Source organism: Corythoichthys intestinalis, chromosome 7, assembly GCF_030265065.1.
Source record: "Corythoichthys intestinalis isolate RoL2023-P3 chromosome 7, ASM3026506v1, whole genome shotgun sequence".
In the NCBI taxonomy this organism is placed as follows: Eukaryota; Metazoa; Chordata; class Actinopteri; order Syngnathiformes; family Syngnathidae; genus Corythoichthys; species Corythoichthys intestinalis.
Window position 1 is genome coordinate 27,821,359 of NC_080401.1, and position 15,154 is coordinate 27,836,512.

General features: G+C 38.3%; 1 long non-coding RNA gene across 2 annotated transcripts; it reads right to left on the reverse strand.

The window, feature by feature from the left end:
• Positions 1 to 1,388: 1,388 nt before the first annotated feature.
• LOC130919334 (uncharacterized) lies at positions 1,389 to 9,314 on the reverse strand. Of its 2 annotated transcripts, XR_009063943.1 has the most exons (4): positions 9,221 to 9,314; positions 4,603 to 4,679; positions 3,096 to 3,252; positions 1,389 to 2,978 (listed from the first exon to the last, which is right to left on the reverse strand). It is a non-coding gene; the product is annotated as an uncharacterized LOC130919334 (long non-coding RNA). The 2 variants fall into 2 exon arrangements; XR_009063942.1 differs by lacking the exon at positions 4,603 to 4,679 and having other exon boundaries at positions 9,221 to 9,305.
• Positions 9,315 to 15,154: the final 5,840 nt, after the last annotated feature.

Here is a 15,154-nt window from a genome sequence, read left to right on the forward strand (position 1 = left end):
TACGTCATGAATATTAATGAGCAAAATTGACGTGTTGCTTACGCTACGCCATTGAGGGTGTACCCCGCCTATAGTGAGCTGGGATAGGCTCCACACCCTTAATGCATTAAGGGTTACAAAAAAAAAAAAGTTTTTGACAGCTCTGATTCTCCATCATAGTAGTGACTCGGGTTGGGAATACATTTTAAATTTAAATTTTAAAAATTCACATAGATAAAAATGATATTCACAACATTGTCCTCTTGATATGTCAAGGATTATACTGTAGAGTGGATAAGTTAGAGTGACAGAACATAATGTAATGGAAGTCAAATTGCGTCTTGCTGAGACAGTTGTGCATAAAATCTTTCCCTATATAAAATGCTAAAGCTTTGGCATACAGGAGTACTAGTTCAATGTTTGACTGACAAAATAATATGAAATTAGAAAAGACTTGTTTGTGTGTGTGTGAGAGAGCCTGCACTTCGGTCACTCACTGCAATTGAAAAAAAAAGGGTGTGTGTGATATGACAGATACAGTAGTTGATTTGTGAGAGTTCTCTTCTTATTAAGCTTTGCTTAACAGAATTTACTCTCCTTTTCACCTCATTGGATCCAGTGTTTAGTTTTAAACAGGACAGCTGGCCTTGTAACTCTTACCAAATCACAGAGTCTGGCAACTTCATTTATAAAAACAATTTGTGGGCGGGCAAAAAAAAATTCAAATGAACTATGAGTGTCCGTCATCCTGAAAGTAGGCTACAACAGCCCAGAGACGCACATCTGAAAAATTTGCATGCCCCCAGCTGGCAAAAAGGCAACAAAAAGTCTGCAATTAATTCATCAGCCCTGCGACAAAAAAATACAAAAAAAAAAAAAAAAAAAAAAAAAAAGAGCACCAAGGACTAATGCGTATAAACTTCTATAATATACCTACCTAATTTTGTTCTGATTCATCCCCAAATAACTGAGGAGTAGCCATTTTAGTTAGTGTCCTCGTCAAGAAGAACAACAAAGCAAGGAAGATCTTGAGCCTTCCCCCCAGGTTGTCTAACAAATTATTATTTCAGGCTATACCAATATCATATGAATTTATGACTAGTAATGGTGTAGCATTGTTGAGGATGATGCGTAAACTAAAGAACCAAACATAACTATTTAATTATTAACTGATTAAATCCCCACCGCTCCACCCATATAACTAGGCTGCCATATTACTTTAATACTAAATTTACTAAACTACTACTGCGACCACTACTACTATGACTATCTTACGCAGCAGTATTTTGCAGTGCTGCTCTTCACAACCTTCACAAACCTACCTATTGTTTTTTACACTGTAAATGAGTAACAAAAAAACTTACGGTAGTTCATGTTTCTAGTAGAATAGAACACTTTATTGCTGTGATTACTTTGCACAATCAGATGTTCACATGGAGGTCAGATGCTTTGACACTTCGAAGAAGCACATTGTTGTTTAGCAACACATTTAGTGCCCGTCACATGTAATCAGTTTCTCTGAAATATCATTTTTACTCATATGACATTTCCCTGCTGTTTTCAGACTTTTTCTGTTTTTTTTTCTATATTTGGATGGTTTTCAAAAGTAAGTACATGACAAAACAACCCAACTAAAACTACAGTACCGTATTTGCATTATGATTATACTCGCCAAAAGATGGCAATTAAAATCTTACCATGTAGTCGGCAGTGTGGTGGATTGCATATACATATTGCAAATGGCTAAAATATCCATTGCACCACAAAGTTTATACATTCTTTACCTTCAGTGCTTCAACTACTGAATTTCTTGGATCATTTTTGTACCGCAGTGACTAACCGTCATATCTTCCTCTCTGGAGGGAAAGGAAGAAATCTGCTGGCTTCATTTGAGCAAAACTACCTAATTTCATTACATAGAAAGTGAATCTTTGTTAAGAAAGAAACAGGGATTGCGCTTACAGGATTAAGCCATTTGCATTATTTTAATTACAGCGAAGAAACATAACACCACCTGTTTGGGTAAGATAAAGGAAAGAAAGAAAAAGTAGGTCTGATGAGCCCATGACTCAGGAAATTAGGACATGTAGAAGCTTGTGAATATTCTCATTCATCCAGATCATTTCATTTTCAGGGCCTTGGCTCGATCACAACTGGACTTTTCTGGTTGTCTTGTCTTGATGTTTCACCTCTCATTGAGCAGGATTCATCAGTTCATGCAATAAGGTGTAGTTAGGTCAACACTCGCCTGGGATTTGGTGTGGAAACACAGCTTGCACCAGAGGCAAAACATCTTCCAAGACAACCATCAAAGTCCAATTGCGATTGATTCAATACCCTGAGAATAATACGTATACTGAGTTGAAGGGTGAGGTTCTGTTCTCCAGAAAACGGGAGTTTGAGGTGTCAGAATGTGGTCAAAATTTTAAAGTTTGCACTAAATGAAGGATATATACAGTACATAAGAGCTTTTTTTTTTTTTTTTTTTTTTTTTTAATTCTATGATGTATAATATTTGGCATGAAGAGCTAGTAGGTCTATTTTCCTGACTGCACTCCATCTGTAGGAGAGATCTGATTGCATATACTACTTACTGTACATTAGACATCTTTCCAGATAGTTAAAACTACACGGCGTGGACAGGAATTGGTCATGGAACAGCAATGCAGCACCATGCCGCTTCACATTGGTTTTAGGATGCATTTCTTGAGTGACCTTACAACAAATCTTAGCTTTTAACAGGCAGCTCTTGGATCAGTGTCAAATCTCTTGGGGTGGAATGTTCCGGGCATAGCCACTTCTCCTTCTCCTCTTTGATTTACAAGTTGTGGAAGCCAAGTTACTTGTCTTCCATATGTCAAAAGGTTGATTGTTAGAAAATAGAGTAGAAATCACTGAATGATGATAGAAAACGGAATTGCTTGGTTCTCAACTTCATGATCTCCTGTGTGCCGTATCTCCCTCTGGATCACTAGAACATTAAGTCGTCCAAAATGCTTCTGTCATAAAAACATTCCATTCAATCATAATTTTTGGGAAAATGAATATACTATTCTCTTGACAAATTATGTTTAACACAATGCAAAATACTGGCCGAGATTGAGTAACTGAATCACCTCTCATGATGACCTCGGTGGCTTGGTGATCAGGCTATGTCATTGCTAGATGTAAACAGCCTGTCTGCTTCCAATTGACTTCCCAACTGCCATCCTTGGAGCTTTAGAGTCTCTGGGAAGCCCCCCATCTGCTGACAGGAAAAGCTCCTGGGACAACCTGCGTCATAAGAAACAGATCTAAACCAAAGAGACGCTCGTATTTTGAAGGGTCAGGCAGCACTGGACAACAGCTGAAGATATTCAGTACTTTATAATGATCTACTAGAACTTTCAAATTTTACTAATTTGCTTTGGTTTTAGGTTTAGAAGTGGGCTGCCACATATTCAAAAATAATAATAATAATTGGGACCAGATGAAAATGCATATTTCTCTGGACAATCTTTTTTTAAGTATGTTTGATATAAATTGTTCACAGAAATACAGTATGCCAGAGATGCTCTCGAGTTCCTTGAAGCGTTCTTCCAGACCATTTTTTTCACTCAAAACAAATGCCATTCATCTGAATAACAACGTACATTAAGCCGGATGCACTGGTTTATAATACGTCGTTAAAAAAGGCCATAATTGTCAATGTGTGCGCAAAACAAATAGGGCTTCTTGGAAATGTAACGTCACACGAGGTAAACAGCCGAGCAGCTGACTACAATATCATTGTGGACTCCAATGCAGCATCGTAAACTGGTCAGTGGATATTCCTTGCAATACACCGGACTTTTCGGAGGAAATTTGTTTGAGTGAAGATGAGATAGGTTACGAGCGGCTGATAATACGGATTGTAAAGATATTTGTTCCCATATGTTTATTCATTGTGCTGGGAACATTCTTTTTTTATATCATTTTGTAACAGATAACATTTTCACAGCTCTCAGCTTCTTCTCTGAAGCAAGGTCATAAACAGTAGCACAGCTCCCTAGTAAAATTCCACTTTCTTGTGAGCCACTTCATGGGTTAACATGGGAGCCTGCCCATTCGCATTCTAAATAACAAAAAGTTAATGTGTTGCGAGTTCGTGACAGATCTTCTCGAAGGCACCTGCATGGGGCACTTGGAGACGTTTGTCCTGGCCGGCCAGCTTTTAATTATTCTTTCCTTTATAAATGTATTTATATTAGGTGATTATTGCTTTCTTTTTGTTCCGGAATTGAGTGTCGTCATCTCCTATTCATTAAGGGAATAAAAGAACCTGTAAAAAGAGAAAATCAACTTTTTTCCTCTTCAGGACCCAAGCTTCCTATTGGCTTTTTTTTTTTAGGACCAATTTTTCAAGACAACACATGACAACTGATTCTTAATAAGAAAATCCCAACATACTGTATATCACATTAATTTGCAGATTTTGACAGTAGAACTGCGTGATGTGATTACACAAGCAATCTTATGTAACTTGCACCAGTAGGCATATTAAGTTTTTGGTGGCGTTATATTGTTTTTGGCGCTATGTTAAGTATTGTTGCTAATTTGACACCAAACAATGCTTGGGAGCGATTTTACAAACATTGTCATTACCTGTATGGCTGATGCTGCGAGTCAGAGGAGACCTGTAGGCTGCCGCGGTTTGGCCTAGCACTCAGTACTCCATAAAGCTAAGTGGAGGAAGAAGAGGGGGGGTAAGGTGGTGGCTTGCGTGCGCCTTGGATCAGGTCTGGGCAGAATTCTCACAAAGCTTAAACGAATGGGGTAGAGTAATTTTTATGGGCTCTAACAGAAAGGGCACTTTTCTCACCTGAGGCAAAACGGCAGATGCTCGAGTGCCACGAATGTTCAATCTGTGCACATGTCTGGTGAAGACATTTTCCATGTTGATTAAAGGCCAGGCAAGTTTATTTAATTACATTACAAGTAGTGATACTCAAATAAAGACGCATCCATTTGCCATGCCAAAGTTGACTTAAGTGAAATCTGAAATAAGACTGGTGGGGTTTAATTACTTGCACCTGTACTCATCACAACAAATAGGGTTTCTACAATGATAGTACAGTCGGGTAAAGTCTTAATCTACCACCACATGCTGACATTCATTTTATGAATGTTTCTTAAGTCTATGTGTGTTTGAGAGATGGGTGGGGCAATAAAATAGGCACCATACTGTTTCTATGGCAACTGGATTCTTTCAAGTTTTGGCCCCCTTTTTACAGCTGGATATAACAACCAGATCTGTGCTGTTCTCCCCCATCCTTCTGCCTCCATTTCACTCTCTCACTCCCTTTGCAGCATCAAAATGTTCTCTTTGAAGACTTAAGCTGATTCCAAGTTAGACCCAAAGCTATTTCTGCCTCAATTCAGGGCTGAGGTTGTGTGCAGTGTTGCGTTTGTCGCCTGTGTGCATGCATAAGAAGACAAAAGGGCAATAAAGCAGTCAATGTTCTTCATAATGGAGATGTGGCAGAAAAAAAAACTGCACTTTCATATGCACACATAGAATAACTGATTGAAATGCTGCCTGCCAGTTGCTGATAATGACAAGCATTGTGCCATGTGTTTGAGTGCATTTATATGAGTAAATGTGAGTATGAGCTGTGCAACAACTTAGACAGGCCTTTAAACAACAATCCTCAAAAGCAAAGTGGGAGTTGGGGGGTGCAAGTGCAGAGGTAGATTGTAGAAGATAAAAGGAGCAGAAGGGAGGAAGGAAAAGAAGCAGAGGAGAGGAAGCGTTTCATGTTATGTTGTGTCATGTACCACAGTATCAATACTATGTACCACCCAAGTGAATATGAAATATTAATAAGAAATGTTGAATCTTTTAAAAAGGTAGAGAAGTTTTAAAGCACTCAAAGGCATCCCACCTTTATTCAAGAATCAATTTGACACTTTAGATATAATAGCTTAAGCTATAGTTCATGTGTGCTGAAAAACGATTTACATATCATATATGCATTACTCCAGTAATGTATTGGTTCAAAGAGGTAAAGGGTTTTATTTATTTAAAGCCTCTGGGAGCTGGAATATATCTCTACAGTGTTTTTCATGCTGCAACAATGAGGTGCCAAGCGGCGACGCCAGAGCGAAGCTCCTGTCTACACGTTTGCTTTGACTACCCCCAGCAAGCCTTTTCATTACAGAGCTCTATTTTGGCCATGACAACTGAAATGGCAAAAGACAATTTGACACTATAGTTCAAAATTTATACGTTAAGAAGCAAGTATCTGAACTAACTATACATGGTCTTTTTCTTTTAACAATTTTACTAGCATAAGTAGATTGACTGCTAAATTGAGCTACCTTGAGAGAGAGAGAGAGAGATGTTCACATGACGTACAGTATTTGATGATTTACTGTTACACAACCACATAATTTTGGCTGCATTGTACTTAATAGAGTAGAGAAATCTTTCATGTTATTATCACGACGAAACAGGGGGCATGCTTATCTAACATTCTAAACCGAATACAGTTGAAAGGATTACTAGTTATATGCGCCAGTGATTGCTGTATAAATCAAAATTATACAAAGACTATTATGTTGACAAAGCATTTTTACAGTGGCTGTAGTGTAAGATGTAAGATAAGCATTTCAAACAAATTACCATCCTCTAACCATTTCTCGCGTGACTCAGTTAAATCAATTCAAAAGAAAAACCCAAGTACGAGAATTCCAATTAATTTCGTTCTTCCCTGCTACATACAGTATATGAGAGATTCTGTTATCATGTGTATGCAATCAGATACTGTGTTTTATGCTCTCTCTCTCTCTCTCTCTCTCTCTCTCTCGCATGCACCCCCCCACACACACACATACACACAAACATCATAGCACAACATATAAACTGTAACAAATGTGACTATACATGGTTTCAGTCAGATATGCTTTTTTCACCAAAACAACATCGTCGAAACCGGAAACGCATACAAACAGCTTGGTAGCAAAAATAAATAAATAAATAAATAAAAAAGGTAAGAATAATATTGCAGTGTGTCTAATTGAGAACAGGCATCTTCACTTTTCATTCAAATAAGTGTAACATTCCTAATCTGCTTTTGTCAATAATGAGAGATGTAATGTTTTAAAGGTTTGTGTCCATGCCCTAGGTATATGATTAATTGGCCTCTCTGAATCCCAAAGTAACCCAGAATGTGGAGAGTACTCACATCCAGGGGCCTGCACCACCCTCCTCAGGCAGCTGTAGGCCACAAGGGGCCCCAGCATAGGGAGAGCTCTTTAAGCGCTGAGTGCAACCAGATTCTGTTTTTTGGAAAGACGTTGAAGTGGAGAAGGGGGAGTAAATAAAGAATGGCAAGCCTTACTCTTGAAGCCCCACAACTGATTGACACAGATGGAAAGCATTAGACCTCCATTCCACTGCAAAGATGGATGGATTATTAGATGGAGAGGCTGATGTTTTGTCGAGTGAGAGCAGGCAGGGAAAGAAAAGGGGAGATGTGGGGCGAAAAGGAGAGGGAAGAGGCAGGCAGCGGGAGGCCCTAGTAAGGCCAGGTCATTGGATTGATTCCGGACTTGGCCTACAATGATGCTGTCAGGCATGCCTTTAACAATGTTTACCATTGTGGTTGAAATTTACTGTGTTATAGAAGCGGACTGCATAATACTGAGTAATACTTGCCAAGTATCAAAATGAGGCAGACTGCAATTAAACGACTGCAAACTACGACCACAATTACCAAGACATTTTTGATACAGGTCTTCTGCTGATGTGCGCGGTAAAATGTAATCAAATAATTAATCTTAACATGAATATAACACTAATTATGGAATTACTGATAAATGTTTGAAACATAATCCTTTCAGTTTAAAACACTTCACCATCTTTTTAAAAATTAAAAAATTAAAAACTTTCAACCTGTGTGGTTCAGTTCTTGCTGTTGGCTATTTAGGTTCTTAATCCTTGGTCTATTTACACACTACTGATGCATACTTTCATACCCATTTGCTCACATTTTACATACTTTAATACCAAATGTTCCTTGCTGAATCGAACAACCCGAAGTGCATAATAAAGAATCCTTTCATTCAGCTACAACATGATCTCTCCTCATTGATTGACATGCTATTTAGTTTTCAGCTTCAGCTGCCAGCGCAGACTTTTGAAGGCATTGAGAGTGAGGCACAGCACCCGCTTGCACCCATTTCACTCAACTTCTGAGACCTTTGCAGGCAATCTAGGTCACGACACCAATGTAATAGGTTATGATATTGAAGACGGCACTGAACGCTTGCCTGCCATGGTGACGGTGACGGTTCAAGCCTTGGACTGGTCAAGAGGAGTGGAGAACGAGAGCATCGTGACGTCACCACCATCAAGAGCAGTCACACAAGCAAGGAGTTATTTCACATAAGAAAGGAGTGATTTCGGAGGAAGAGGCACAAAAACTGCTCCTCTAGAACTAGTGTTGGGGGTTCAGTGCTCAAGGAAAATTGACAGAAGTCATGGAACAGACTAGCATCTCTCTGGCAAATAGTTGCCATTTATCATCAAACATTAAACATGAAGCTCATAAAACCAGAGGTGAAATCTCTCAGCTACATTGTACTCATCGCTATCACATTATGTACATCCACTACCACACAAATTCTTAGTGTACAGAATGTAGGACAAAGTTTGATTTGGTTTTTAGGGCTGTCAAACGATTAAAATTTTTAATCAAGTTAATTACAGCTTAAAAATTAATTAATCGTAATTAATCGCAATTAATCGCAATTCAAACCATCTATAAAATATGCCATATTTTTCTGTAAATTATATATATATTCTGTAAAATAAATTGTTGGAATGGAAAGATAAGACACAAGATGGATATATACATTCAACATACGGTAGATAAGGACTGTAGTGGGCATTTCACTCTACTGTCATTTAAATCTGTCTATGCTGTCCTCACTCCGAAGCGTCTACTTTTTCCAAAGCTAGACAGCTAGTGAACGATGCCTTAATAATCAGACTTCTTCCTTTTTCACCTGATTTATTAATAAAATGGCCTCAAACCACTGTCCTCTTTAGACCGTAGTGAAACAACAACAAAAAAGTACACAACATTGCATTAGCAACAACGTTAGCTTAGCACGCTATACAGGTTCACTAAACATAAACAAAAAGCGTCTCATACAAAAAATATAACATTTCGCTTACTAACATAATATGTACATTCTTTACAACAACCATACTTACGGACAAATCTTGTCCAAGGATCATATAAGCACAACATTATCAGCCCGAGACGTCGTACAGCCATAATGAAGAAAAGAAGAAAATAATAAACCATGTCGCAAAGCGACCACAAGAGTTCGCTGTTGGACAGCGCAAAAATCCTTGCTGTAAAACTTACCAAAAGGCAGAATACTTTCTGAGTGGGACATGTGCGTTAATTGCGTCAAATATTTTAACGTGATTAATTAAAAAAATTAATTACCGCGCGTTAACGCGATAATTTTGACAGCCCTAGTTTAGTTCAAATATTGTGTGGCATACAGTACATTGTGGTTATTACTTACCCTGTATTTTGTTAAACATGATTGCAAAGATTCATGGGTCTTTTTGATTACAGGTCAGTATTTCCATCCCTTGCGAAGTCAAGCTGTTATTTTCCCAGTAGATCACGATGGATCATGTGATTTCAAACCTGTGAAGCATGAATAGAGAGGAGGAATGTGCATTCACCTTCCACTCTGTTGCTCTGCTGCCATCCAAGTGGGCTTTGCGAAAAAAAAAATTGAGGGCAAGTTTTAAACAGATATACTTTGACCAAAATACCGTAAATACTGCATTATAGAGTGCACCTGACTCAAGCCAAACCACGCAAATTTAATAAAATTTAAAGTAAAGACTGCACACGCAATCTTCACCTGACTATAAGCGTCAGGTGTCCACGTTTTTAAACATCAACTCATAAATCCTCAAAGTGCTTGATGAACTCATGGCTAACGGCTGTCAGCACTAGCACTAGCATAGCAGTTTCATTATAGCACACTGTGGATTTCTTTTTAAACTTATCAAAACACTCACTGTAAAGGTACCACACATCGGATGGAGCTTTCTTTGCCGATAAAATACTCATAGTGCTAAACTGACTAACTGAAAGAGTGTGCTAGCATAGCAGCTTTGTTATAGCACACTGTGGATACAAACATAACGACAATGCTCTCAGAGCGTGCAATACTACACTAGGAAAATTCAGACTGTTAGATAATGAAGCATTCGCGCTAGGAGGTAGTGATGGTCAGTTTGAGTTAACAGTTACATTGTACGTATAATGATATTTTATTCAGGCCTTAAAAGACCCAGTAGTTTTGGACAGCGTGAGAGAATTTGTGCAAAGAGCCTGATTAGTTGTAATTATTACTATTATTATTTTTTAAATGGCAATTTTAAATCATGCAAACATAGTTTTCAAGTGGGGGGGGGGGGGGGGCGTAATAATCTGCAAAGACCTTGCACATTGTTCCAGATGAGAAGAGAGAAGGCAGTGAAAGATCACTTGACAGCCTCACTTCACTTCCTGTCTCCAAAGTCAGGACCAGCAGAGGTCAAGCACCTGTCAGCCGTTCAACAAAACACCTCTCATGTTCCCCAACAATCGGGGACTTGTTAGAGGATTCCATCATTGCCAACGCTGTAACAGGATCTTCCAAACATCTTCTCCTAGACAACCTGTTCCACCATTCTTGGTGCTTTCTTCTAAAGCACAAGGTAATGTGAGGTAACCATTTGTTGCGCTAACGGTTATATATATGCTGTTAAATATATGGTGTTAAACTGCACCCAAACAGTACACATGTTACTTTACTTTAAAGGGAACCTCGGACTTAAAGACTTGTAGGCTTTAATAAGCCACAATTTTTCTCTTTTCCTAAAATCTGTTATTAGAAACACATAAAATATTGCCATTGACTTAAAAATCTATAGAATTTAGCACATGTTCTGACCTATTGAGAGCGCCATGTTTTATGCACATAATGGATGATCGGGGTGATGACGTAGTTTCTCACTGTCACTAGATGAAAACTATCGGTGTTCTGCAATTCCTTCCTATGCGGCGAGACGTCCACCACATGTGCACATCGCGGCTGTAGCACATTTTGGCAGAACACCGGTGTTCTGCAATTCCTTCTACGCGGCGAGACGTGCTACACAATGCTCAGTGCGGTTGCACAAGCATCTGTACGCATGCGCACATCATTTAAAAGCGGCGAGTACTCACAATTTGTATTTTTATTGACATTTTTATTACCTTTTAATTGCCTCAAAGATACTTTTTGCATGTATTGCTCCCTCATACTTTTAACCATTGTATTTTCTTGTAGTTGCTTTAACGCAATGTGTTGATCTGTTGACCACATTAGTCACGTACAGTGGGGAGAACAAGTATTTGATACACTGCCAATGGTAAAACCCATTGGCGGTGTATCAGATACGTGTTCTCCCCACTGTATAGCGTATTTAAACTGTCCTTATTTGATATAACTGTATTTAAGTATTTTCTTAAGGCCTTTTTTAGTACGTTCTGCCTGTATGCTTCTAAACAAAACAAGTTGAAAGCGCACGGTAGTACTTTGGGTGTCAAATTGGCCTATTGTAGAACGTTTTGCTGATGTAGGACATTTTGGCAGAACACTGGTTTTGTCTACTCTCGTCTCGTCTTTCCCTGACATTTTGCTTTTGCTGCTCGTTTTGTGAAATATCGACAGTGCTGTCATGCTCATTAATGTTCCTCTCCGATTCAAATTGAGAGGACTGAACAGATGACATGATTATGTCACTAGAGTCATACTCTGGAAGCCCGGCAGCGTAAGCCAGTGACGTCACCACCCTGAGACGTCAACAACAATGGTGAACTGCTAGGTAAACTAATTTTACAAATTGTATAAAAATGAAAACATCAAGAGGGCTTTTAAATCTTAAATTATTTCATCCCATAATAACGTTTATCTTCAGAGAACTACAAGTTTCTATCTGTGGTTTACTTTAAAATTGTAGGGGAATTGAAAACGAGACAAGCGTGTACACAAACTTATACTGTAAAAATTAGTCTATAGAGTCCAACAGAGGGTTAAATGGGCAAAAGAAAAATCATTAGGTATATAGTACCTAGATCGACTATCTAGCACTCATTAAAAAATTATTAAGAGAAAATGAAAATAAAAATAATATTTACAAAAATAGCAAAAACTATAACCATAGGAATAAATCTAATTTAAGCCTTTGTACAAACATTTAGTTCCTACTTCAACGATGTTTATTCCCTCAAATTGTTAAATTAAACAAGTTCAAACAGAATAAACATGTGTTGGGCTTCTCTTCTTTCTAGAGCAATCAAATGTATTATCTTCATCAAAATTGCATGAATCAGCGAGATAAACATTCATTCCTTGTTGTAGCTAACAATGACTTAAAAATTCACATCAAACCTCTAAACAGTTCAAGTGAATCCCTCAACTCCCCTTCTGATCCTCCCAGCGGATGAGGACGCGGCCTGTTTCTAAAATGAACGCTTCTTCATCCCTGCATTGCACCATTGCCGGAATGCTCCTGTTTTCTGCTTCAAGACTTGCTACCAAAGCTTAGCCACCATTGATTCCTTCTGCTTTAGATCATCATGCATTGAAGCCACACTAATCCCATTTGACGATTCACTCAAAATTACTTGAAACTTTCCACTCTCTGTCATTATTCAGCCAGCCACTATCTTCTTATGCCTTTTTTACTTAAAAAAAGGATATTTTGCCACAAAACTCAACATTTTAAATGGGGCTCCTTGGCACCCTCCCCCCAACCCCCTTTTGAAACTGTTTGACTGACATTGGTAGAAGGGTGTGGTTGTCTTGTCTTTGGTTACAGTTATGGAATAAGATGTTGCTCCCTTTGCTTAAAACAAGAGCTTGGACACACTCTTTCACTGCATAGTTTACCATTTAAAATTGCGCAACCAGTGGCGCCTCCAGAAAATTTTCATTGATTGGGCCATTTAAAATCTTGGGGTGGCACACGGCCTGTGGTAGGAGGACTACTGTGAAGGTGAGGAGCAGCGGCTTGCCTGGCTGTGTATTTGGGATAAATTGCATAACTGCAGAGGTGGGTAGTAAAGAGGGACATTTACTCTGTTAAATTTACTTAAATAATTATTTGAGGAAAATCTATTTCTTGGAGTAGTTTTACCACGTAGTACTTTTTACTTTTACTTGAGTACATTTGTTAAGAAAACATTTCTCTTACTCCCCTACTTTTGGTTCCACAAGAGTTGTTACATTTGAGGCTGTCACCAATGAGATGTAGCAACAATAACCACATGACTACGTTATTACAATCATCAGTAACAACCCAGATAGCAGACAGACGTTGAAAATATGTTGGATCAACATTCCGCTGACATTCACTGAATCAACGTCACTTTTGCGGCCTCAATTAATGTTGTTTCAACGTTGAAATCCTTACAAAACCTAAACGTCATTTCGATTAATAATAATATTGTAACAACGCTGAATCAGTGCCATGTTTTTGACCAAAACGCCCGCTCATCCATAATTCAGTGACTTTTCAATCATATTTCCCGGTCAATCATAAATCAACTATTTGGCAACATTAGTTCATCAACTATAAAACAATGAACAACGTTGTCCCCTTTCTTTTTCTTTCTTTCTTTTTTTTGGCTGCATGAGATAGCCTATCCAGTTGAAATGGAAACTTGAGATTTAACTATTGAGCAGCCTATCTCAAGATAGTTCAATTCAGGTTTCAGACAGTCCAACTCAAACGCCTTAATGTAGCCTAGCCACACTTTCAGCATTAGCTTAGCCCCCAATTAAGACCTAATATTCTGCTTACCCAAAAATATTATTGTTAAAATGTCCTTGAGAATGTAGAATCAGTGACGACCTCTTTTCAGTCAAAAAATTCTTATCTCCACTAAATGTAAATTAAGTTTTCCCTCCATTTTTGGCTTATGGACATGGTGCATTTACAAACTGGACTGAATCATTTAAGAATTTATACGTACACTGAAAGCATTTTTAATCAGTTGTCTAGAAAAAATAATCCACGATAAAATTTATTTTAAAAAATTCCGATATAACTTTTTAAAAAAATAAACCCACAGACACTCCAGACACATAATGGAATTATGTCATAGGTTTACACTTGTATTAAATGAGCACACTGTAAGGGTTTAGAAAAATCATTCATGAAAGGGTTAAGCAATAGAATCGAATTATACATCTTACTGGTTTCTACTCAGAATAATTTTTATCTTTAGAATGTATGGAACCGGATTTCATGTAGTTTTTGTCACTTGATTAGAGAGATGCATGAGTTTGGTCAAATGAAAGTCACAAATTCCTCATATACAGTGGTATGAAAAAGTATGTGAACCTTTTGGAATTTCTCTCATTTCTGCATAAAATCACCATCAAATGTGATCTGATCTTTGTCAAAATGACACAGATGAAAAAACAGTGCTTTAACTAAAACCACCCAAACATTTACAGGTTTTCATATTTTAATGAGGATAGTATGCAAACAACGACAGAAGGGGGAAACATAAGTAAGTGGATCATCACATTTAATTTTTTGCCCCCCCTTCTGGCAGCAGTAACTTCAACCAGAGACTTCCTGAAGCGCAGATCAGTCTAGGACATCGATCAGGACTAATCTTGGCCATCATAGCTTCAACTGTCTGACAGCTGGCATCAGGTTTTCCTGCAGCCCCAAATCATGATGCTCCCTCCACTATGCTTCACGGTGGGGATGATGTGTTGATGTTGGTGCGCTGTTCCATTTTTCTTCCACACATGACGTTGTGTGTTACTCCCGAACAATTCAACTTTGGGTTCATCAGTCCACAAAATATTTTGCCAAAACTTCTGTGGAGTGTCCAAGAACCTTTTTGCAAACATTAAACGAGCAACAATGTTTTTAAGACAGCAATGACTTCATCTGTGGAGTCCTCCCATGAATACCTTTCTTCGCCATAATTTTACATATAGTTGATCTGTGCGCAGAGATATTGGACTGTGCCCGTGATTTCTGCAAGTCTTTAGCAGACCCTCTAGGGTTCTTTTTTACCTCTCTGAGTATTCTGCGCTGAACTCTTGGTGTCATCTTTGGTAGACG